Source organism: Triticum dicoccoides, chromosome 5A (genome assembly GCF_002162155.2).
Source record: "Triticum dicoccoides isolate Atlit2015 ecotype Zavitan chromosome 5A, WEW_v2.0, whole genome shotgun sequence".
Lineage (NCBI taxonomy): Eukaryota > Viridiplantae > Streptophyta > Magnoliopsida > Poales > Poaceae > Triticum > Triticum dicoccoides.
The window spans coordinates 537,258,915-537,261,397 of record NC_041388.1 but is presented as its reverse complement, the minus strand read 5'-3'; positions in this window follow the sequence as shown (position 1 = coordinate 537,261,397).

The window sequence follows — 2,483 nt, the reverse complement described above, 5'->3', positions numbered from 1 at the left end:
ATGCAGCGTGAATATTATTAAATACTTGGAGCGCGATAAAATCATGAGTTTTTACACAACGTGGGCACATGTGCTATAGGACTGATGGTAATTTTTCATAATTTTTTGTGATGGAGAAGTATCTGAACACTTCCCTCTACACGGATTGCTCTTCGCACGTCTACGACTGTGGCCGGCGGCCTCCGGGGGCTAGCATACCGTCAAATCTTGTGTAGGCGGCCTCTCACAAATCTGGAAGTGTTGAGGCGGTTGCAAACGCCCAGCACGCGTCTCCGGGGTGTGCCCCCCCCCCACGGACGCCGCCGCCGCCGGCACCTGGAGGGGGGAAACGGACGCGTCGGGTCTACACGGAGTGGATGTAGCTGTGGGTTTGGCCCGGATGTTGCTCCAAAGTGTTCCTCTGGGCCGACCTAACACAACCGGGTGGAGAGGTCCACTGGTCAAAGCCCGTCCGTGCAAAGTCAAAGGGCTAGATCCCGTGGTCAAACGCTACAGGGTTAGCCGGGACGGGGGCCCTGGGGGGTAGCAATGCCACCGGAGCGTCGTACCGGGCCCTCATACATGCGGGGTGGTGTTGTGGCATGTCCGAAGAGGCGGCACGCGTCTCTGGGTTGTGGCCCCCCCTCACGGACGGCAATGAAACGGTAGTAGACGTTCTGCGGTAACGATGCAGCGTGAATATTATTAAATACTTGGAGCGCGATAAAATCATGAGTTTTTTACACAACGTGGGCACATGTGCTATAGGACTGATGGTAATTTTTCATAATTTTTTGTGATGGAGAAGTATCTGAACACTTCCCTCTACGCGGATTGCTCTTCGCACGTCTACGATTGTGGCCGGCGGCCTCCGGGGGCTAGCATACCGTCAAATCTTGCGTAGGCGGCCTCTCACAAATCTGGAAGTGTTGAGGCGGTTGCAAACGCCCAGCACGCGTCTCCGGGGTGTGCCCCCCCCTCACGGACGCCGCCGCCGCCGGCACCTGGAGGGGGGAAACGGACGCGTCGGGTCTACACGGAGTGGATGTAGCTGTGGGTTTGGCCCGGATGTTGCTCCAAAGTGTTCCTCTGGGCCGACCTAACACAACCGGGTGGAGAGGTCCACTGGTCAAAGCCCGTCCGTGCAAAGTCAAAGGGCTAGATCCCGTGGTCAAACGCTACAGGGTTAGCCGGGACGGGGGCCCTGGGGGGTAGCAATGCCACCGGAGCGTCGTACCGTGCCCTCATACATGCGGGGTGGTGTTGTGGCATGTCTGAAGAGGCGGCACGCGTCTCTGGGTTGTGGCCCCCCCTCACGGACGGCAATGAAACGGTAGTAGGCGTTCTGCGGTAACGATGCAGCGTGAATATTATTAAATACTTGGAGCGCGATAAAATCATGAGTTTTTTACACAACGTGGGCACATGTGATATAGGACTGATGGTAATTTTTCATAATTTTTTGTGGTGGAGAAGTATCTGAACACTTCCCTCTACGCGGATTGCTCTTCGCACGTCTACGACTGTGGCCGGCGGCCTCCGGGGGCTAGCATACCGTCAAATCTTGCGTAGGCGGCCTCTCACAAATCTGGAAGTGTTGAGGCGGTTGCAAACGCCCAGCACGCGTCTCCGGGGTGTGCCCCCACCCCTCATGGCCGCCGCCGCCGCCGGCACCTGGAGGGGGGAAACGGACGCGTCGGGTCTACACGGAGTGGATGTAGCTGTGGGTTTGGCCCGGATGTTGCTCCAAAGTGTTCCTCTGGTCCGACCTAACACAACCGGGTGGAGAGGTCCACTGGTCAAAGCCCGTCCGTGCAAAGTCAAAGGGCTAGATCCCGTGGTCAAACGCTACAGGGTTAGCCGGGACGGGGGCCCTGGGGGGTAGCAATGCCACCGGAGCGTCGTACCGGGCCCTCATACATGCGTGGTGGTGTTGTGGCATGTCCGAAGAGGCGGCACGCGTCTCCGGGTTGTGGCCCCCCTCACGGACGGCAATGAAACGGTAGTAGACGTTCTGCGGTAACGATGCAGCGTGAATATTATTAAATACTTGGAGCGCGATAAAATCATGAGTTTTTTACACAACGTGGGCACATGTGCAATAGGACTGATGGTAATTTTTCATAATTTTTTGTGATGGAGAAGTATCTGAACACTTCCCTCTACGCGGATTGCTCTTCGCACGTCTACGATTGTGGCCGGCGGCCTCCGGGGGCTAGCATACCGTCAAATCTTGCGTACGCGGCCTCTCACAAATCTAGAAGTGTTGAGACGGTTGCAAACGCCCAGCACGCGTCTCCGGGGTGTGCCCCCCCCCTCACGGACGCCGCCGCCGCCGGCACCTGGAGGGGGGAAACGGACGCGTCGGGTCTACACGGAGTGGATGTAGCTGTGGGTTTGGCCCGGATGTTGCTCCAAAGTGTTCCTCTGGGCCGACCTAACACAACCGGGTGGAGAGGTCCACTGGTCAAAGCCCGTCCGTGCAAAGTCAAATGGCTAGATCC